Raw genomic sequence first — 23,480 nt, forward strand, 5'->3', positions numbered from 1 at the left:
TGTCCGCTTTAAGCGGACCAAACGATTGCCTCCACACAACCCTGTCCTGCCTATGATGGGCTCGGCACATTTCAGCTGGACAGATGTTTTCCCGTTTCTTCATTCGTGCCTGTACCTACTTCGTTATAATTTCCCACGTATACTAGAAAATAGTCTTTCAGTCTTTTAGTGTTTCCTCGTGCACGCAATAGAATAAGGCTCCAGAACTTATGTTCATAAAAAAGATTTTAAAAATATTCAAATTTAAAAATTGTTAAATCTGAAAAATGTTCGAACTTCACAAATATTTCAATCTGGAAAATTTTTGAATTCAAAAAATATTTAGATCTAAAAATTGTTCGTATCAGAAAAATCTTTGAATTTCAAAAATATCCGAATCTGAAAAATGTTTATTTTATAAATGTTTAAATCTAAAAATTGTTCGAATTTGAAAAAAATTCGGATTAAAAAATGTACGAATCTGATTTTTTTAAATAAATTGCAAATCTAAAAATAGTTGGATCTAAAAAATGTTCGAATTTTAAAAAATGTTCAAAACCGAAAAAAGTTCTGATTTTAAAAATTTCAGGAAAACTTGAGAATTTCAAGTGTGAAAAAATTCAGAAAAACTAACTGGCAAAATCGAGAAATTGCCAAAAAGCTAAGAAAATCGAAGAATAAACTGAAGAAAACCGGAAAAAACAGACACTTCCTCGCTAATGGGCCAGCCTAGAATTAGTCCGCCCTGTGCAGAGCGCCGGTTCGCTGCCGCTATGAGCGGAGAATAGGAATCCCTCGCACTAGGCCCGGTCCACGTGGGCTGCCACCTTACCAGGCCGCCGCTGCCTCCCGCTGCTTTGGGCCGCCGCTCGCACGCTGCTCCCATCGCGCTGTTGCGGGGTGCTCCTTTTTAACGCGTTTAGCGTTCGGGAACCAGTGGACGCACGCATGGACGCTACAGTGGGCCGCGGCCCACATAGCTGCATCGTCTTCTTCCTTTCATCGCTGCACCTCCAACTCGGCAACCCCCCGCAGCCGCCGGCCAGGCTGCCTCCCTCCGCCACCCGCGACCGACGCCTAGCAGCGTCTCACCGCACCACCCTCCTCGATCCGCCACCCACCGCCGGTCTGCCGCTGCCCCGACGCTCCCACTAACCCCCCATCTTCCCTGTCTCCGGTGACCCCCTCCCTCATCGAAAACCGTAAGACCGTCGTCGACGAGCTCCCACCCTCCGAAACCCTAAGACCCTACACGCCCACCCCCTAAGTTTTCTTCCTCGCCTTCGCTGGCAACGCCACGGCCGCGTCGTCCCCGTGTTCGGCGAGGTCCATTCCTCACCTAGGCGGTGACGCCGCGGCCAGCCGCGTCGTCTCCGTTGGCGGCGAGGTCTATTCTGTTGTCTTCCTGGTCTCCGGCGTGCCTTCCCTGCCGTCTCCGACACCGCCCGTCGCGGTGACAGGCCTCGGCCCATGAGCCTCCTCGCGCGTGCATTTTCGCGCTATCGGACGCAAAAGGCGTGAAATAGGGATTGCCGATATTGCGCTCGCTAGCACGCGCACTCGCTCGTGTTGACCCCGCTCGAGCCTGCACGCGCGTGCTGCCTCGGTCGCGCGTTGTGCCGCTCATGATCGCTGCTGCTTGCTCTCAACCCCGCGCCTGCACTTGCTCAGCTTGCCCAAGATCTGTTCCATCAGCCGCTTTTTCCTCTTCCTGGTTTCATTCTGATTTTCTCTTTTGTAACAAATGGTAGTACCGGTCCAAGATCCGATAGTAATGGTTGGGTCGCGTTTTACCTGTTCTTCTGCCTGTTTTTCTGCGCGAGCAGTGATACCGGTTGGAAAAGAGGTAGTACCAGTCGGGTGCGGATCTTCTCGGTTTTCCGCCCCAATGGACATATTTTCTGGGCCTCTATATATACCTTTTCTTCCACCTCCTTCCATACAACTCTTCCACCATATTCTCTCTCCTCCATTGTTGATCTAGAAGAGCTTCTTCCTCCTCTTGATTCCTTCACTATTTTTGCATCTTTTTGAGGGAAAAGAGGAAGGAGATCTAGATTGACTGCTTCACCATTTGAGTTCCTCTCCTTGTCAGGGGATCTTGTTATACCTAGATCTTGGAGTAATCTGGTGTTCCTCCTACTATTTTGTTCTTCCTCCCTTATTCGTCCAATAGCTTTTGTAGCTTTGTTGGGATTTGGGAGAGAAGGACTTGGGCATGTTAGTGGTGTTTTTAGCCATTGCATTGCATCGGTTTGGGTTCTCTACGGGGTTTCGGTCTCGTGGGAGTTCGTGAGTGTTAACTCTAGGGCTCTTGGAACCCTAGACGGCTTGTTGACGTTAGTGGTGTTGTTGCCTTCGTTTCCATGTCGCCTTTGTGGCCTTGTGGCCTTGTCGCCTTTGTGGCCTTGTTGCCCTTGTGGGGCGTTGGAGCCTTTTTGGCCTTGTAGCCATGTGTGGCGTGTTGTAGCCTTTGTGGCCTTGTCTTTGAGAGCCTCTGGTGTTGTGGAGTTTGCCTCAAGCTTGATACTTGGGTGTTTGCCTCAAGCTTATACGGGTTCGGTGACCACCCTCAAGGGTTCCTTAGTGGTTTGAGGCTTTCCCTTTGGTGGGAAAGGCTTGAGGAGAATACGGTAGCCTTAGTGGCGTAATGGAGTGCCTTCTGCCTCCACACTGCTCCAATGGAGATTAGCACCCGCAAGGGTGTGAACTTCGGGATACATCACTGTATCCTCGTGCATCGATTACTTATCAACCCAATCCCTTTTACCTATGCGTTTTACATTGTGATAGTCTTCGTACTTGGTGTTCTATATATAGTTTTCTATCACCTTGTTGCTTATATTGATTAGCATAGGTTGTTGGTGCACATAGGCAAACCCTAGTTTGTAGGCTTTGTGCTTAACAAGTAAAACGTAGTTTTATTACGCACTTGTTGAGCCCTCAAGTAGAAGTTTTATAACCCGCCTATTCACCCCCTCTAGGTGACATCCTTGGACATTCAATTGGTATCAGAGCTTGGGCTCTCTTCTTGGGCTTCACCGCCTTAAGAGTAAAGATGTCGGTTAGAGAATTAGTGCACAATAACACTTTTACATTAATTTGATGACACTAATTATGATGTTTGGAAAATCTACATGCTTGATTATTTTCGGGGCCTGCACCCACATATGGAGCAAATATTTAATATGGGTTTTCTCCTCCAAAGGATCCACACAATCCATATTTTGAGGAGAAGAAAAACTCTTATCTAGATGCCCAAGCTACTAAAGTGCTTTATCATGTTGCGAGCCATGTATTTATATCCTCCATCTCGCCTAGCTACCCAGAGTGCTCATGAGTTTTTGACAAAGCTTCGATATACATATGATGCATCCAAGACCATTGAGGATCACTGCACTCCTTCCACTTCACCAATGTGTGGTAAGACACAAGGCAATGGCATGGTGAGTGGTTATGAACATTGCATTGTTGATAGTGAGCTCTCTCTTGATGATCCTTCATCTCTATCCCATTGCAATGCTTCATCTTTGGACTTGAACACTTATAGCACTAGAAATGCCCTACATGCTAGTGTTGACAGTCCTTGCATATCTAGCAATTGCTTATCTACATCACATGATGATATGATTGTTTTGTCTTGTTCCATGATAGAAATGCTTCTATTTCCTCTAGTATTTGTGTGACTAACAATGTAGAGAAAACCAAAGATACTATGGGCCAAGCCAAGATATTGGATGGAGCTTCAAGTAGTTCATCCTCTTCATCATCTCACGGTTCTTACACATGCCTTATGGCTAGGGCTTCAAAGGTATCTCCTTCTTTGGAACCCTATCTATCTTGTGATCATGAGAATGATGATACATAAGAACTTGATGTTGCTTCCTTGCTTTCTCTAACTTTATGAAATCTTTTCTTTTTTCCATTGAGAGCACAAAAATAATTGAGAAAATGGAAAAGCATGAGCGTGAGTATGCAAATTAGATTGAAAGTCTTAGTGAAGCTCTTGAAGAACAACAAACCACCAACGAATCTCTTGAGGAGACTTTTACTCTAGAGCTATCTAACGTAAAGGAATCTTGTGATAGAGATTTTTAGGTGGCACATGATTTTGAAACTAAAAATAATGATCTAGTAGTTGCACATGCTAAACTCCTTGAGGATTTTAAGGTTCTCAAAAATGGCTCTAGGGCCATTGGGAGCGAGATCATCAAACTCGTTGAGTCACATGAGAAACTTAAGGCTTCCAACCTTAAAAAGCTTTCTAAGTTGCCTTCTCCTTGTGCTATTATTGATGATGCTTATGCTATTAACTCTACCTCTTGTGAAGCGTCCATATTGAAGGAGAATTTTGAGCTAAGAGCTCAACCTGGTTTGCTAACAAGAAATTATGACAAATTGGAAGAAAGTCATGGAAATCTCTCTAGCTCCCATGATGATTTTCTAGTCTCTCATGATTTGCTAAAGTTAGCTAAAGAGGCTATCATGTCAAAGGTAACATCTTGTGAGCCTCGTGCGGGAACTAGCACTAGTTCTCAAAATGCTATTTCGCCATGTGCTAGTGCTTATAGTTCACCCACTCATGTTATTGGTATATATTGTGATAAACTACTTTCTGTGCCTTATTGCTCTAACAACCCAAACTAGAAGAAAAGTTCTCGTCTACAACATCAAATTTTCGTCAGGAATAGGCCCCCTTCCATCCCCTATGGGCCTAACCCATGTGCATACCGCGTTAGGTAAGGGCCTACCACAGTTTTTTGGTGCCTCGCGTTTGGGCGACCTTTGGCCACGAAAAATCGGACCGTTGCAGAAGAGTTTTCGGGAGGCCGTTGACTGCTGACGTCATGCAAACTGACACGTGGCAGACGCTGTTAACTGTCAGTTAACGCCGTTAACCGGCTGAAACCCCGTGGTAGATGGTAGGCCCACACAAGGCCTGCCACACCTTAAGCATGCCGACCCATATAGTTTGCGGGCCGGGCCAGCTGACTTAGTTTGACCGGTCAACTATATAACTGGGCTGGTTAATTAGGTACGTGGGCCGGGCCTAAGGGCATCTCCAAAGGGGCGACGCATTTCGGACGCCCACGTCCGTTTGCGTCGGCCGAAATGGTCGAAATCGTTCGCGCGTCCGTTTGCGTCGAGGGTGGCTCCATCGGCACGATGCATTTTTTTTTCATTCATAAAGTCACAATTTACATTAATAAACATATAAAAAGGCCATAAAGGCTTGGTAAAAGTAGGTACTGCCTATTGGTCGTCGTCGCTGACAAGGTCGATGAACTCCGGCGTCGGCCATGGAAGCTGGTACGCCAGCGGTGGAGGATGTAGGGCAGGCTGTGGCAACTGCGGCCAGGCCGTCGCCTACGCAGGAGGCCGTGGTGAAGGTGGCCAGGGATCCGAGGCCAGAGCAGCAGCCGAAGCGCGGCCGTTGGAACGCGTCGGCGTGTCCGGAGGAGTCGCCGGCCTCCCCTGCGCGAGCGCGGACTCGCGGAGCTAGATTGCGAGCCCGTCCCACAAAGCGAGCTCGTCGAGGTCGCTGTTGGCTAGTGCAATGGCAATGGCCTCCTCCTCGGTAATGTCCGGCTGCTGGGTCTCCGGATCCCACGCCGGCCCACCATCGTCGTGGTCGTACTCTGCCATGTCCGCGTCCTCGTTCGCGTCCTCCTGGTCATTCTCTTCTTCTTCTTCCGCGGTGATCTCCCACGTCCCGAAAGAGATCAAATTGTAGGAGTTGAGAGCGTACGCCTGATCTTCCCGGAGATCCGGCGGCAAGATCGCTCGGCGGCGGCGCACCTCGTCCCGCCGCTCTTGGCCCTCCCACGACAAGGGGGGGATCAGCACGTGCCTCGAGTTGAGGTACCAATCCCCTCCAGGCACGTTTGCATCCAGCCATGGTACCGGCCGGTTTTCCTCCGAAAGCCTGCACGCGAGCTCTACGCGGACATACCACCTAACCCGTGGCTTCTTGCTAGGCAGCGAGCCGCTAGCATCGTGGTCGTTCTTGGTCTTGCGGAACGGCCAGCATTTCTTGCCCATGGCATCGGTCGGGTGGATGGTGTGGTCGGGGAAATGGGCGCCGGTAGCGTCCCTTTAAGAGGATCAGACGCCATCTCGCCTTCAATGTCCTGCTACTGCGACGCCGCCCAGCTGCGCACGCTCGCGGAAGCCGAGGCGCGCCATTAAAGCGGCCCTGGAAAGGCTGCAGCGCGCCGCCCGTAAGTAATGCCGCGGAAGACGAAGCAGTTGTGCCCCTGCCAGGCGGGCCCGTGCGAGGACCGGGCGGACGACCGCAGCGTCCGCGGAGAGTCCGCAGAGACGCAAACCTGGCGCATATTTGGGCCACGTTTTTGTCGCCGCGGACGGCCCGGTCACTATGCGTCTCCCCGCTGGAGGTGGTGCTAGACACATTTTCAGCCCGAACGGACGCAAACGGTCGCTCAGCGTCCGTTTGCGTCGCCCCGTTGGAAATGCCCTAACTTCTAAGATTGACTGGTCAAAACTTAAATCGGCCGGCCCACTAAGAACGTGGGCTGGACCGAATGTCTTCGTTTGACCGGTCAACAGGATGACTGGACCGGCCCACTTAGCAAGTGGACTGGGCCGAATGTCTTTGTTTGACCGGTCAACACGATAAATGGGCCGGCCCAATAGTCATGTGGGCCGAGCAGAATGTCTTCGTTTAACTGGTGAAAAGGCAAACCAGGCCGGCCCAATAAGCATATGAGCCGGGCCAAATGTCTTTGTTTGACCGGTTAATAGGATAACTGGGTCGGCCAATAAGCACATGGGTCGGGCCGAATGTCTTCGTTTGACCGATCAATAGGTTAAATGGGCCGGCTCTTTTAGGTGGTGGGCCGGGCTAAATTCATTTGTTTGACTGGTCAACTAATAATAGTAAAGACCCATTTTGTTAATGGGCTAGCCTTGTGTAATCTTTGTTGGACCGTTTAGTTATGTGGGCCTAGTAAGGCCCAATAGGCTTGATGGGCCGAGGTGCATGAGACCCGTTCGTATTTATTGGGTCAACCCATCTGCGATTTCCTATGTTAACATGCTGGCCTATAAGGCGCTTTAGGATTTTTCGGGCCAGACCATATGTGATTTCTCTTAATTGGGCCGTAGCCGGGATGGGAAATTGTGATTTAGTTTGCGCCAACAACGGCCGATTATACTCAGAGAATATTTACGCATCACATGATTTTAGTCGGATAGCCTCACTTACCACAAGCACCAACTAATTACAGTTAGGAAATAATGCGGAAAAGAACTGTAGAAACTAACTAAATATTACATCAGCGATAAGGCTTTGAAAAAATATTACGTCAGCTGCAAAGCTTTGAAGAAATATTACAGAACCTAGAGAAATTGAATGGTAATTAAACCTAACAATACAATGAAGGGATTCGGCAATGTTTTATGTTCTCCATGCAACACCTATATCTGAAACAAAGACATTAAAAGTTAAGACAGTAACAATGGCAATGCAAACCCAATACAATGTTGTTTGCCAAAGAATTTGGAACTCACCATTTCCTCGTTATAACAAGATCATTGTAATACGCATAGATAGTCTACCAGTATGGGGCTAATAGAGACTATCTATAAGCAAACAAAGAGTGCATGCCACATACCAGTAGCCAATATAACCGAGCACGTCAGAATGAAACAACAGACTTGCTACTGTCGAGTCCCATGCAACTCACATGGCTGCTACACTTGAAGATGTCCAATGTTGCCTTTATTTCTGAAGGGTGTTATTTGTTACTCTGCATTAAGACACGATCAGTCATACATATGAGTTCTAGCATGATAAACAGTATTATGTAATCCCTCCGCCCCGGTGATATTCATGCATACACCGAAAATAGTGAGCGATGTGGCATGAATCTCCCTAGAATGTGTATTCATGCATATATACACACATGCATACCTATACCAATATAAAAGGTACATGTACTTCAGAAGAACCAACGAATCAATGGTCATGAGAACATAAGGAATGGGATCATTTAGCAATATTTATGTACGATCGATCTAGAACCTTGAGAAATGCCTATTAAATAGAAATAATGCATCTAGAAATAAAAGTTTGATTTGAGAAATTCCCTCAAACATTTATAAGAGATACTTACCATCTCAAAGAATGTAACCCATGAAAGGACATGGCAAACAGCTGATCAGAAGTCCAAGTGGCATACATATTGGCATGCACAAGTGTGTTCTGATATTTAATTATCATATGAAAATATCTCATCGGGACAAAGTAATTAGAGGAATACCTTCCATGAGATGGAGAGCGGCCATATAGGTTCATCCTTGCAATCCTGCGTCCTACATGTAAGAGCAGAAAAAAATCACATTAGACTGCATCGACGTTTTCACTGCAAGGAATCTGACATAAAATGGAACAACAGATCAAGCAGGGGTTGACCATAACATTCCATACAGTCATCAGAATTAGGATATATTTTCAAGGGTCTTGATTTGTGATACTCTAGCGTCTGGAGGTTCAGATCTATGATCTGATGTGCAAGGAGAAGTAAAACATGAAGATATAATACGTGTTAAATGGAGCAAATTCGAATCCTCTTGCACGCTGGCTTACAGGAACCAATTGAACTTGCGGCTGTATACATACAAATATTTAAGGACTTAAACTGACCACAAATACTCGTCCGACCGGCCGAGGCAGACCCTTATCCCTGAGCTTCACCGCCAGATGTGTCGACAACTTCAAAACCGTAACATAAGTACTGTATAGTGCATGAATTTCAATCAGAATATTGATTGAGCCCAAAAGTACTGTAGTGCAAGCTGATCCTTTACACTCCCACCATGGAAATCTAAAAAAAATCAAATACCTTGGCACCAGACTCATTCAACTTGATGTCTAGATCAACCTTGGGTCTCCAGCATGTCGTTCACTTGTTCTTGCACAGCCCCAAACACATCGGTTCAAATCAAATCAACCCTGGATATACTCGCCTTGGGACAGAGTCACAAAGGTCCCCTGCCATCCGCCGACTTGGCGTACTCTCCTTAGGCTCCACTTTGTGACCATGCAGCGCAAAGGGCACAAGAAGAGATGCCGGTGCAGGAGAGTTCTTAGCAAGGGAACTAGAGCACTGTCTGGGTTGAATATGAACATGATTAGGAGAATAGAAGGTGCATGCGCTCAGCTAATCAACGGAAATTAAAATTTAAGAGGAGATTAGAGTGTGCATACCAATTGAAGAGGGGGATGATGTGCAGCGTCGATGATTACCAGCATACCGACAATTCAATCAACGGAAATTAAGATCCATCAACCTGAAAGAGAAGGCAAGAAATCCCAAGAAAACTGGAAGAAATCCCAAGAAATCCGGATGGCCTGAGGTAGCAGCAGCCCAAATCTTGCGGGTGTAAAACTTCGAGCAAAAATCCGTAGGGCCTGAGGTAGGAGCAGACAAAATCCAGATTTATTGAGGAATCTGATGGGGAGGCAGAAGTAGGATGGGGAGTGGGAAGGTACCGACATGGAGGCTACTTGGCATGGTGGTGGCGCGAGCAGGCAGCCGTGATTGGTGTGGAGGCGGATGGCACCACGACTTGCTTTTAAAGCTGCAGAACACGGCGGCAGCGGATGAACTCCCTTGAGAAGTTTTCACTTTTTGAATGCTCCGATTTATTAGGTTGAATGCTGGGACACGGCGGCAGCGGATGAACTCCCTTGAGAAGTTTTCACTTTTTGAATGCTCCGATTTATTAGGTTGAATGCTGGGATTTATCAGGCAGTATAAAGTCGCCGCTTCAGAGTCTCAGAGAGGAGGTGGGATGCCGGGGATAAAGGACGAAGACGAACAGAAGAGTATTTCTTTTCTATACGATATATGAAGAACGAATCTGGAGGATGCAGAGCGGTAGCAAGCGGGCCAACATAGCCCATGCCGCATCCGAAGCATCTATTCCAGCCCACGCTAGTGAAGCATCTGTTTGGCTCCTTTCGTGCCGGTCTAGCGACAAAAGCTGCTCTCGTCCGGCTCCTGCCGTGTCGGTCTAGGCATAAAATACGTGGGTACGGCTGGGAACAATGAGGAAACAATTCTTAATCAGGTGACGTGGCTTGCTGTGAGATCAGTAAAATGGAGGCCATCTATTAAGAAAGAGAAGATTGGCATGAACTACGTAATAGCAGCCTGTAACTTTTGTAACAAACTAACAAACAATGAGCCAGGAAGAAGTTAGGATGGCAACATTTATAGTGCAGGGAATGCAAATCGACATGCTCAATTACCAAAAAAATGGCCATTAACTAAATAACAACAAGATGTTACTGTGATACGTTGGAATGAACCAGATAGGAATTATAATGGCATCACTCCTGAACTTATAGAGGAGGGAATGCAAATCAATATAATTCATGATATAAAATTTGTAATGAGCAAAACATACATGATAGTTAATTCTGGAGCTTAGGCTGAACCAAATACAAAATATAGTGGCGAATGCAAGCCACTATGTTAAGTTCTCCATGTGTTAGCGCCACGCGAACTAAGAGAAGCAAGTTAATGTTGCAGCTTTCTAAGGACCAGACCAGATGGCTCATAAAATTATTATCAAGCAACACAGAGGTTAGTTAACAACATACCTTACCACTAAGAAGATATAGAATATAGTGGCATCACCTGTGAACTTGAAGAGGGAATACAAACCAATATGTTCAGCGTTCCATATGTGAGGGCAATGTGAAGTAAGAGAAACAAGTTAATGTTGCAGCTTCTGAAGAATCATATGGCGCACAATTGTTTTATATCATAGTGATAACAAGTTAATGTTGCATTCCCTGCACTAGTGGCAGAAACGCACAACGTAGCATGTAGGTAGAAATAATAATGGTATCACTTGTAGTGCAGGAAACACAAACAAACATGTTCAGTGACTTCAAATTTGCGATGAAGTAGATAATAGCTTGCAGCTAGCATTGTTAGTAACAATGAACCAGATTAAAATTATAACAACATCACTTGTGAACTTGTAGAGCAGGAATACAAACCATCATGTTGAGTCAAATTTGTGATGATGTAAATAATACCATGCAGTTATGGTCGTAACTAACGGTGAACTAGACAAAAATTATAATGGTACTATTAATTAACTTGTAGAACATGAATGCAAACCATCATGTGCGATGACTTAAATTTTACATGAACTACATGTTGGGACATGTCCCTCCACATGGAGGAGTGTTGGCAGCCCAACATCAGCCCAGAAAGTCCAACACCTATCGACCCTTAATCGAGGAGAAAACCCTAGAACATGGCTGTTGCTGTGAGAGGGGGAGAAAACACACTAGAACACTACAACCAAGTGAACAGAGAGGAAGAAGAATGAGAGGTGTTTTCTGTCCAGTATTTTGAGATATGACCAGTCTGTCTTCAAACTGGTGTTTGGAGGCTCAAACGTTCTTGGATCGGCTCGAAACTCGGTGAGCTTGTTCCTTACTTTGAACAATGAAAAAGTTCAGAGAAAAAATGACAGTGACTTAAAATTTACATGAACTACATAGTAGCAGGCTCTTACTTGCCTAGCTAAAAATGAACCAGATGGAAATTATAATGGCATCACTTGTGAACATGTAGGACACTGAATGTAAACCAACATATGTTCATTGACTTGGTATGTACTGCAACGAACTATCATGTTCAGTTTCCATGTAGTACAAAGAAAGGTATCATGCGGAGCGACATGGTTTATACTAGAAGGGAATACAGAAATATAGAACCTGGCAACCTGCTATGCTACTAATAAAAAACGGGAAGGGGGTATGTTTACCTGAGTTGATGCGGCGTCGATCTAAGCATCGTGGGTGTCAATGCAGGTCACTTTTAGGTCGACGAGGTCGCTGCATCTGCATTGGTTGTCGGCGTATGAGATGCGGGTCTAGGTTCGCCGTTGATGGCTTCGGTGCGGTTGACGTGCGCGTGGGAGAAGCAGATCCGGTGCCATGCACCACGATGTTGGTGAAGCGGATCAGATGCGGCAGGCAAGGGACTGAGTGATCTTGTTCCGGTGCGGTGGACGTCGGTGAAGCGGGTACCGGTATGGTGGCGGTAGCTGATGGCGGCGGTGAAGCAGATCTGGGAGGTCGATGACATCTTTGGCGCGGTTGTTGAGAGGGTCGGTGAAGTGGATCCCATGTAGCGCATGGCGGTGTCGGTGAATCTATTCAGTTGCTGTGGGCGTGGCACCGGGTGAATAAGATCTGGTGTGGTGCTCGACGGTGAAGCGGCTTCGGTAGATCTGAGTGGTCGATGAGGAGCATACGGTGTAAGGGTGTGGCGGGTAGGCCGAGGATGTGCGGCGGGGATGTTCCGGCGCGGTGGTGCGGCAGTCGAGGGTGGGGTGTTCCGGGACTCCGGCTGGCTAGAGAGAGACGGAGCCTGGTGTTTTTCGAGGAATGGAAAGAAAACCGGGCCTCGAGGTGGATCCGTGGAGGTCGAGCGGAGGGGAGCCCCCGCCCGAAATATTTCGCGCTCCTTGTTTTCAAATTCTCCTCAAAGCTTGTACATAGGACCCACAAACCATAGTACAGTTGTGGGTTGGATGTTGCGCTATGCATAACCGAACTGAAATCGAAAACCGAACAGAAAAAACATGAATGTAATTGAAATTAAGGTTTTTCGAGTTTTTGGTAATTAGCAAAAAATATAACCATAAGCACTTCATTTATTTCGGTTTAAAACCGAATAAAGTCAAACATGGCCAAACATACGTAGAATTGCATCTCCAGCTCAGCGTAACTACATATACAACTACTATATACAGTGGCGGAGCTAGAGCATTCGTCAACCGGGTGCCTAGAGGTGCCACATCAGATAAAAATCATATTTTACAGGGTGCACACATGGTGAAAAAATGCTTATTTACAAAGGAAACAAATAATACCCGGTATCATGTGGACCCTTAGCTACAAGTAGCTCCACCACTGACTATGTAGGACGAAAAATGTAGTGATTACATGTAAATGTTATACAGTATGGTTCAGACCTTCATTAAGTGGATGTAGAGGTTGTAGGTTCAAAACTTGCTATCGTACACTAATTTTATTTTTGTAGAGACCTTATCTTTTTTTATTTGTCTTGCAACACATTTAGTTCAGTCATACGAAATGAAAAAACCCAAAAATTTGCGGGTAACAAAACTAAACTAAAATATTTGACCGTAAAAATTATGTGTTATTTCAAAATTCATGATAACTTTGGTTAATTTGGTTATTACTGAAACCTAACTACAGTTAAATGGTTACTACCAGAACAGGGTTATATTTTCATACAAAATCATATTTACCAAAATATTAAAACTGTATTTACCATGAGACCGTATAAATCTAACCAAATTAACCAAACGCGTAGCTGGAGCTGGAGGGGTAGAATCATAGAAAGGGGATATGATAGTGTTTGAAACCAGGAGCAGGAAAAAATTCGGGCCGAGGCTCCCCGAATAATTCAAGTTTTGGCGCTTAACTTTAATTTTGTATTCACTAATTACTGCATGCAGTGTGATGATGTGATTGCTTGTGCAATCTCACTGATGGAGTGATGAATTATAACAGGTCAATCAGATTAAACACACTGATCACATAGTCGCATACGCTTTCTAAAAAAAACATAATCCCACACACAAGCTATGTACATATACAACAGACTACACACCTCCCGGTTACTATATAGGAAAAGAATTCCACAAAAAAATTAAATTTCATATCTTTACTAGACTATAAAAACTCTATATATTCCATATAATACGTGACCGTTTGAATCTGAATTTTTTTCACTCAGTTCTACAGCCTTCCCGCTAATGCGTCTTTGAAGTAGTTGAAGCCGTTCATTTGCAGTTTAGAGGTGCAATATACCGCTCATGCAACAAGGACTCTTCAGATCTAACGGTTGTGAATGCATGGATTTGTCACCCATCCTTCCCACTCGATCTCTTGGACTGGCGATGCTCTAGAACCCTTTGGATACTTTGGGATACTACACTGCTCCAGATAATTAAATAGGCCTTTTCCCAAATGGGAAGTCCGAAGTTGGTGGCTCCATGCACCAGATATGCATACTCGCTAGCTGCATGGTCTAGAAGAAGACTACTCTACCATTCATGTTAGCACTTTGCCGAGTTGTTTAGACTAGACTAAAAATCATCAATTCATCAAATAAATTGTTGTATAATTTTTCTAGGAGCTAAGAGGCCGGCATGCACCATTTCCAACGCACAGGTTTTGAACTAGACATGTAGCAGCAGTCATAATCGTCGGTCTAACAGTTGGGATTAGAGCACTAGTAAGAAAATTGGCTACCAGTCGACCGGTACCTCGGTAGTGGCACAACCTACTAGTTTTGTGCCCTAGGAGCTCCCTGATACGTCTCAAACGTATCTATAATTTCTTATGTTCCATGCTACTTTTATGATGATACTCACATGTTTTATACACATTATATGTCATTATTATGCATTTTCCGGCACTAACCTATTGACGAGATGCCGAAGAGCCAGTTGCTGTTTTCTGCTGTTTTTGGTTTCAGAAATCCTACAAAGGAAATATTCTCGGAATTGGACGAAATCAACGCACAGGGTCTTATTTTTCCACGAAGCTTCCAGAAGACCGAAAGGATCACGAAGTGGGGCGACGAGGCGCCGCCACACTAGGGCCACGCGGCCTAGGGGGGCCCGCGCCGCCCTAGCGTGTGGGGCCCCTGTCAGCCCTCCGACTCCGCCCTTCCGCCTACTTAAAACCTTCGTCGCGAAACCCCCAGTACCGAGAGCCACGATACGGAAAACCTCCCAGCCGCCTCCAATCCCATCTCGGGGGATTCAGGAGATTGCCTCCGGCACCCTGCCGGAGAGGGGAATCATCTCCCGGAGGTCTCTTCATCGCCATGATCGCCTCCGGATCGATGTGTGAGTAGTTCACCCCTGGACTATGGGTCCATAGCAGTAGCTAGATGGTTGTCTTCTCCTCATTGTGCTATCATGTTAGATCTTGTGAGCTGCCTATGATGATCAAGATGTTATGTTTGTTGGGATTCGATGAATATTGAATACTATGTCAAGTTGATTATCAATCTATCATATATGTTGTTTATGTTCTTGCATGCTCTCCGTTGCTAGTAGAGGCTCTGGCCAAGTTGATACTTGTGACTCCAAGAGGGAGTATTTATGCTCGATAGTGGGTTCATGCCTCCATTGAATCTAGGACAGTGACAGAAAGTTCTAAGGTTGTGGATGTGCTGTTGCCACTAGGGATAAAACATCAATGCTTTGTCTAAGGATATTTGTGTTGATTACATTACGCACCATACTTAATGCAATTGTCTGTTGTTTGCAACTTAATACCGGAAGGGGTTCGGATGATAACCTGAAAGTGTACTTTTTAGGCATAGATGCATGCTGGATAGCGGTCTATGTACTTTGTCGTAATGCCCTGATTAAATATCATAGTACTCATCATGATATATGTATGTGCATTGTTATGCCTTCTTTATTTGTCAATTGCCCAACTGTAATTTGTTCACCCAACATGCTATTTATCTTATGGGAGAGACACCACTAGTGAACTGTGGACCCCGGTCCATTCTTTACATCTGAAATACAATCTACTGCAATTGTTCTTTACTGTTCTTCGCAAACAAACATCATCTTCCACACTATACGGTTAATCCTTTGTTTACAGCAAGCCGGTGAGATTGACAACATCACTGTTACGTTGGGGCAAAGTACTTTGATTGTGTTGTGCAGGTTCCACGTTGGCGCCGGAATCCCTGGTGTTGCGCCGCACTACACTCCGTCACCAACGACCTCCACGTGATCATTGACTCCTACTAGTTTGATAAACCTTGGTTTCTTACTGAGGGAAAACTTGCTACTATACGCATCACACCTTCCTCTTGGGGTTCCCAACGGACGTGTGTTAACTGCACGCATCAAGCACTTTTTCTGGCGACGTTGCCGGGGAGATCAAGACACACTGCAAGGGGAGTCTCCCACTTCCAATCTCTTTACTTTGTTTTTGTCTTGCTTTACTTTATTTTATTTACTGCTTTGTTTGTTCTCTATATCAAAAATACAAAAAAATTAGTTGCTAGTTTTACTTTATTTATTGTCTTGTTCTCCATACTAAAAACACAAAAAAATTAGTTACTTGCATTTACTTTATTTACCTTTTGTTTATTTCATCATGTTTCCTCCTATGTACACTCTAAAAGACATACCGGTAGGACGAGGGTCTATAATTGGAAGAGATAATATAGAAGATTTTTTCACTCATGTTAGTACAGGTGAAGATTTTGAAGATATACACTTGGTAGAATTTGCTCCTACTTATGAAATTGCTGCTGCTTCTTTAGTACACATGTTGGAAACTAAATTTGTTAATCTCAATCCTATAATTCAGCATATGTTTCTTACACTCTCTGATATGGAGGAAGGAGAAAAGAAAGATTTTGTCTTAGAAACCCTTCTTAAAGAATTTGGTGGTGTAGCAAGAGAGGCTAGAAAAGTCTTTATTAAATATAAGATGCTTGGCTCTTAAACCAACTTTGCTAGTACCCTTGAAAATATGGACATTGATAGAATAAAGTACACTAATAATATTAATGATGGAGGGGATATTAAGACATCAATACCTTGCAAGCTCCTAGGAATGCATGAAGCTCTAGAAAATAACTATGGTTGGCTTGTTCCTGAAAATTTGTTTGATGAGAATAGCAAGCCTAAGAGTAATGAAAAAGGAGCCTCTGAAACTTACATAGATAAGATACAATGCATAGTTGAGAAAACTCCAAACCCCTCTGTTGATGCTTCGTCTCTTGATGGTACTTGATTCACACTTTCTGCGCCTAGCTGAAAGGCGTTAAAGAAAAGCGCTTATGGGAGACAACCCATTATTTTACTTCTGCACTTTTGTTTTATATTTGAGTCTTGGAAGTTGTTACTACTGTAGCAACATCTTCTTATCTTTATTTTATTACATTGTTGTGCCAAGTAAAGTCTTTGATAGTAAAGTCAATACTAGATTTGGATTACTGCGCAGAAACAGATTTCTTGCTGTCACGAATTTGAGTAGAATTCTCTGTAGGTAACTCAGAAAAATCTGCCAATTTACGTGCGTGATCCTCAGATATGTGCGAAACTTTCATTCAATTTGAGAATTTTCATCTGAGCAAGTTAAGTGCCCCAGAAAAATTCGTCTTTACGGACTGTTCTGTTTTGACAGATTCTACCTTTTATTTCGTATTGCCTGTTTTGCTATGTTTAATGGATTTCTTTGTTCCATTAACTTTCAGTAGCTTTGTGCAATGTCCAGAAGTGTTAAGAATGATTATGTCACCTCTGAATATATGAATTTTCAATTATGCGCTAACCCTCTAATGAGTTTGTTTCGAGTTTGGTGTGGAGGAAGTTTTCAAGGGTCAAGAGAGGAAGATGATACAATATGATCAAGAAGAGTGAAAAGTCTAAGCTTGGGGATGCCCCCGTGGTTCATCCCTGCATATTTCAAGAATACTCAAGCATCTAAGCTTGGGGATGCCTGATACGTCTCCAACGTACCTATAATTTCTGATGTTCCATGCTTGTTTTATGACAATACTTACATGTTTTGCTTGCACTTTATGATGTTTTTATGCATTTTCCGGAACTAACCTATTAACAAGATGCCACAGTGCCAGTTCCTGTTCTCTGCTGTTTTTTGTTCCAGAAAGGCTGTTCGGGCAATATTCTCGGAATTGGATGAAATCAACGCCAAAGATCTTATTTTTCCCGGGAGGCTCCAGAACACCGAAGGGGAGTCGGAGGAGAGCCAGGGGCCACCACACAGGTGGGCCGCGCGGGATACACCCTGGCCGCGCCGGCCTGCTGTGGGGCCACCCTGTCGCCCCTCCTGCGCCGCCTCTTCGCCTATTTAAGCCCTTTCGACCTAAAAACGCAGTACCGATTGACGAAACTCCAGAAAGACTCCAGGGGCGCCGCCGCCATCGCGAAACTCCAATTCGGGGGACAGAAGTCTCTGTTCCGGCACCCTGCCGGGACGGGGAAGTGCCCCCGGAAGCCATCTCCATCAACGCCACCGCCTTCATCATGCTCCGTGAGTAGTTCCCCATGGACTACGGGTTCTAGTTGTAGCTAGTTGGTATCATCTCTCCCATGTACTTCAATACAATGATCTCATGAGCTGCCTTACATGATTGAGATTCATCTGATGTAATCGGTGTTGTGTTTGTTGGGATCCGATGGATTGTTACGTTATGATTGTCTATCTATAAAGTTTGTGAAGTTATTATTGCTGCAATCTTGTTATGTTTAATGCTTGTCACTAGGGCCCGAGTGGCATGATCTTAGATTTAAGCTCTATACTTATTGCTTAGATTGTATCTACAAGTTGTATGCACATGTCTATGTTCGGAACCAAAGGCCCCAAAGTGACAGAAATTGGGACAACTGGAGGGGAAGGCTTAGATATGAGGATCACATGTTTTCACTGAGTGTTAATGCTTTGCTCCGGTGCTCTATTAAAAGGAGTACCTTAATTTCCAGTAGATTCCCTAGAGGCCCGGCTGCCACCGGCTGGTAGGACAAAAGATGTTGTACAAGTTTCTCATTGCGAGCACGTATGACTATATATGGGAAACATGCCTACATGATTAATGATCTTGATGTTCTGTCTTAATGCTATTTCAATCCTATCAATTGCCCAACTGTAATTTGTTCACCCAACACTTGTTATTGGAGAGTTGCCACTAGTGTAGATAGCTGGGAACCCCGGTCCATCTTTCATCATCATATACTCGTTCTACATGACATTGGAAGTAGTATTAACTATTTTCTGGTGTCATTGCTCTCATATTACTGCTACTGCTGCTGTGTTACTGTTACTACTGCTCTCATATTACTGTTGCTTTCACATCACCCCTGTTACTAGTGCTTTTCCAGGTGCAGCTGAATTGACAACTCAGTTGTTAAGGCTTATAAGTATTCATTACCACCCCTTGTGTCGAATCAATAAATTTGGGTTTTACTTCCCTCGAAGACTGTTGCGATCCCCTATACTTGTGGGTTATCAAGACTATTTTCTGGCGCCGTTGCCGGGGAGGCATAGCTCTACTCATAAGTTCACCTGGGGAGTACACTTTACCTCTCTCTCTGTTTTTATTTCATTTTGTTTTGCTAGTTTACTTTTGTAGTGTGGATTTTGTACACCCAAGCATGGGCGTGGGTGTACTCTTTACCATTCATTTGGACCTGGAGATTCGTGCAAAGTCTAGCTGGATGGAACATTTTTTCCACTTGTCTCATTTTCCTGTCATGTCGCTTGCTCCTTTTCTCCGGGCTTTTCACCGTGGGACACGGTACTTGCTGTTCGTGAGTGTCGGGTACAGGAGGAGACGCGCTGACTCTATCAGAAAGTACTAGGGGTCAGGTCCTCCATCCCCAACCTCTCTCCCCGGTTTTCCCTCAAGCTGTAGCCGTCGATGTCGTCGGGTAGCCGTCGACACCGCACCGCCGACGCGCGGATAGAGTACGTCTTCGTCGTGCGCCGTCTTCGTCGTGCGCCAGCGAGCTGTCCACACCGCGCCGCCGCCTCGCAGGTACAGTTCGCCGTCACCGTGCGCACCTTCGCCGTCTCCCCCTTTTCCTTGGAACTTGTCGTTGCCGGACCTCCATTTCTTCTCTCTCTCCCTCTCCTTGTCTTGCTGACGTACTGATGCATCTCGGGCCACGTGCAGGCAATGGCTGCCATAGCAAGTCCTGGATTGAGGGAAGGCGAACCCTGGGGAGCTTCTTCACGCGGAGGGGCGCCGTCGAGCGGGTCGCGCGTGGTGGCGCCATGGAGGAGCAGGCGAGGCGGCAGCGTTGGGCAATAGAGGAGTGAACAAAGTGACGTCCCTCGCCTGCGTTCTCCGGCGCGCCGTTACAGGGGCGTGCGGGTGGCGGCGACCTTGGCCCGATCTAGGCCTGCATGTGGCGGCCACTGCGCGCGTCGACCTGAGCGACCGATGAAGCGACGGCGAACGGGACGGAACAGCGTGCGCCAGCGCAAAGTGGCTCCTGGCCTTCACGCAGCTCCTTGTGGCACCTGCGTCCTACAAGCCTTGTCAGCTCGTGCGGGAGCTCAGCCTCGTCGCGCTGTTGTTGCCACGGCGGGCAAGAAGGAGCAGGGCTTCAGAAATGTGACACCGTCCAAGGAGAAGGCGGCGAGGGAGCCCGCGCTCACGCTGCTCGACCTGTTGGAGCTGGCGCTGGACCGCGTGCTCGAGGAGGCATCCCCGGCGTCGCTTGCCGCCATGGCGCGCGTCTGGCGGGGCTCAGCCGCTCAGGGACCGCTGCTCCATGGACAGCCTCTGGGCGTGCCATTGTCCGACTGAGTTGCGGCCGCGTGCTCGGAGCCGCCCCGTGCAATGAGTGGGCGGCGGAAATGGCCGACAGAGCTGCTTCTCGTTTGCTTCAAATTTGGCTGTCGTCATCAGTTAGCAATTCAGACCCGATTTAGCTGATTTGTTCTTCTGGTTTAGTCTTGAGTTGGCAATTACAGTACTCCGTAGTTACATAGCAGCGGGCAGATTTTTAGTACCCTTTCTGTCCGATAGCACCTATCGAGAAATCCGTCCTGTACCAACTACGTCTGGCGTCTAAGCTGTTTCATGTTGTGTTTTGTCAATGATAAATGAAAATGGCTTGCAAGATCTAGCGATTAAGAAAAGATCATGTTTTCCTTCTTAGACTCGCTTGCGACGTGCAGTCCAGAGCCTCTTCGGCAGCGGTGCTGGCTCCACGTACCTTGCCGGCGAGCGCGGCCGGCAGCGGCTCGCAGCCTCCGAGCGTGAGCAGGTGCTTGAGCGTCGTGTCGGACAGTCACTTGCGTGACATCACCGGTCCAGAAAAAAAAGGGCAGAGGAAGGAGAGGAAACAGGATACCATGGCTTGTGGTTGTGGAGAAGAACGAGAGGAAGAAGAAAGGAGCTGGTCGATACGGCAATGAATAAGCCAGCCACAGCTGATTCCGTGCGCATGTCCATGACATAGAGCAGTCACTGTCTGGGAATCTTGTTCCAGGTCTTACGGGCCTGCCACAGCTGAGCGAGTCGCAAAAAATGGCTGGAATAAATAATTCTCACCTTAGAGCAATAGCAATAACGTAGCCGATCGCTGGCTATATGCACCATGCCACATCACTTAGAGCTAGTATAAAGTAGGCACTTGTATAATAGATTGGCTACAAGATTGGCTTTGCTGAATATTTAACTATTTACTTTTTAGACAGCCAACATACATGCAAGACACAAAGAACCTGCAATCAATGCGTGTAGCCAGCTTATCGCCATGCACCAGGCTGCATGCAAGCTATATCTCTCTTGTTTCTTGTGCCATAGTCGACGATAGCTCAAGCGCCCGTCCCACTCTCTCTCCTCTTTTCTCTCACTTCAAACTAGTATTTTGCTGATGTGGATTTGCTTATAGCCTGCTGAGTAGGACCTATTGTACTTGCTCTTACTGTGCAGCAGCGCTGCTAGCGCAACTAGAGGATGGTGGACGCGACGCAACGTTATGTTGTCGGGTAAGAGAGGAGACGCAGCAGCGGGATCGTGTAGTCAGAAAACGTGTCGGGAGCTTTCCATGGGACCTACCAACTTTGCAGAATTGAGCAAATAGGGTAAAATGATTCCTCTCGCCTGAAATCTTATCCGAATCTCCAAGCATCCAACGGCAGTGAAAACACCCACACCCATGTTTGGGTGTACAAATGTATTTCTGTCTAGTATTACGGCAGTGAAAACACCCACACCCACACGGCAGTGAAAACACCCACACCCACGGCAGTGAATCTCCAAGCATCCGAATCTAGTTTATTTGTGCTTAGTTTATTTCTGTCTAGTATTACTTTGCTTAGTTTACTTTTGTCTAGTTTGTTTTTGTTTTGTTTTATTTTCCTTATATACCCGAAAATCCATAAAAATTTGAAAAACCGAAAAATTAAAAACTGTTGCTATGGGAGAACCTACAACCTACTTGGAGCTTATAGAATATTATAATAATTATAGAGAATCAAGAGCGGGAAAAGTGATGAGTGCTGTGATAGAAAAATTGAATACAATTGCTAAAATATTGCTTAAACGCCATGATATAAACTGTTGCTCTCAACAGGACACTAAACATCTTAAATTTCAATGTGGCTTTAGTGAGGAATTTTTAATTAATAACTATAATCGGAATAGCTATATTCATTTTGGGTTTGAAGAGGTAGAACAATTTGTCATATTTATGGGAGCCTCTGAGATAGAATCCTTCATGGTTAAAAATTATGAAACTTGTGTTGTTTGTAAGGACCTTAAAGATTATGTCTCTTCTATCCTTAATTTTTGCAATGAAAGTTACACTGATAATCCTTATATCATTGATTATAAAGAGAGACTCATTAATGCACAAGAATACACTCACAATTTGCAGGAACCTGTGGAAGAAGAAATTGATGAACCTGAAAGCTCATTGGATGAAAAAGAGGAGGAAATTGATGAACCTGAAAGCTCATTGGATGAAAAAGAAGAGGAGAGTGATGAACAAAAGGAGGAAGAATGGATTAGCTACCCATGCCAGCCTTCTAATGAGAGTAACTCTTTATCTCTTACACTATTTGATTGTCCTCCATGCTTACCAAAAGAGGATGAATGTTATGTTCCTGTGGATTCTCTTGAAATATTTCCTATGAGTAATACTTGTGAGAATAATTATGCTACTGCTATTTATGATAATCCATGCTACTTTGATAAATCTTATGATAATGCTTTGTTTGTGTCTAATGTCGAAATGCATGGTACTAAAGAATTTTGCGTAGCAAATGTTTATGATAAAGCTCTTGATGATGGTCATATGTTACTTGATAATATTAATTGTACTACTAATGAAAATGGGATTGGAGAGGTCTTGACATTATCTATGAGTCCCATATCTCTTGAGATTGATCAACCATCTTGTTATATTATTGATAAAAGTGTGTTTGAAAGTTTTAATCGCACTATTTTTGAGCTTGATAAAAATTATGTGTTTATGGATCATGAAAAGCATGCTATATGTGATAGTATATTACTGAGTTTGTTCATGAAGCTACTGAAAATTATTATGAGAGAGGAAAATATAGTTGTAGAAATTTTCATGGTACTAAAACACCTCTCTATATGCTTAAAATTTTGAAGTTACTCTTGTTTTATCTTCTTATGCTTGTCACTTTGTTCTTCATGAATTTATTTGTGTACAAGATTCCTATGCATAGGAAGTGGATTAGACTTAAATGTGTTTTGAATTTGCTTCTTGATGCTCTCTTTTGCTTCAACTCTTATTTCTTGCGAGTGCATCATTAAAAACTGCTGAGCCCATCTTAATGGCTATAAAGAAAGCACTTCTTGGGAGATAACCCATGTCTTTATTTTGCTACTGTTTTGTTGTGTCTTGGAAGTTGTTACTACTGT

The 23,480-nt window shown here is 45.0% G+C and overlaps 1 long non-coding RNA gene across 5 annotated transcripts; it reads right to left on the reverse strand.

Moving 5' to 3' along the window:
* Window positions 1–7,245: 7,245 nt before the first annotated feature.
* LOC127342040 (uncharacterized) lies at window positions 7,246–9,910 on the reverse strand. Of its 5 annotated transcripts, XR_007876140.2 has the most exons (6): window positions 9,501–9,898; window positions 9,212–9,415; window positions 8,847–9,110; window positions 8,648–8,738; window positions 8,265–8,316; window positions 7,255–7,751 (listed from the first exon to the last, which is right to left on the reverse strand). It is a non-coding gene; the product is annotated as an uncharacterized lncRNA (long non-coding RNA). The 5 variants fall into 5 exon arrangements; XR_011755175.1 differs by having other exon boundaries at window positions 7,246–8,316; window positions 9,501–9,896; XR_011755174.1 differs by having other exon boundaries at window positions 7,251–7,425; window positions 7,617–8,738; window positions 9,501–9,910.
* Window positions 9,911–23,480: the final 13,570 nt, after the last annotated feature.

Source organism: Lolium perenne, chromosome 3, assembly GCF_019359855.2.
Source record: "Lolium perenne isolate Kyuss_39 chromosome 3, Kyuss_2.0, whole genome shotgun sequence".
NCBI classification, from domain to species: domain Eukaryota; kingdom Viridiplantae; phylum Streptophyta; class Magnoliopsida; order Poales; family Poaceae; genus Lolium; species Lolium perenne.